We start from the raw sequence: 229 nt of genomic DNA, 5'->3' as shown, positions 1-229 counted from the left end.
CGCGGCGGCCCGCAGCCGAAAGGAACCCCAGCCCCAAGGAGCCCTGGCAAAAGCTGGCTTAAACACAACAATAAAGGTGCCTGTTTTACATGAAGTGGCTCATACTGGTTTTCAAATACTGGCTTTTTGCCGACGCCAGGCCAGCACCCTACGGGCAAAGCACCCTACGGGGCAAGCGGCGCTTCCCCAGTCCCGGCACCCGCGGCTGCCTTCACGGCGCCTACCCGCG

Source organism: Aptenodytes forsteri, unplaced genomic scaffold (assembly GCF_000699145.1).
Source record: "Aptenodytes forsteri isolate BGI_AS27 unplaced genomic scaffold, ASM69914v1 Scaffold246, whole genome shotgun sequence".
Classification (NCBI taxonomy): domain Eukaryota; kingdom Metazoa; phylum Chordata; class Aves; order Sphenisciformes; family Spheniscidae; genus Aptenodytes; species Aptenodytes forsteri.
This window is presented reverse-complemented; position numbering follows the sequence as displayed.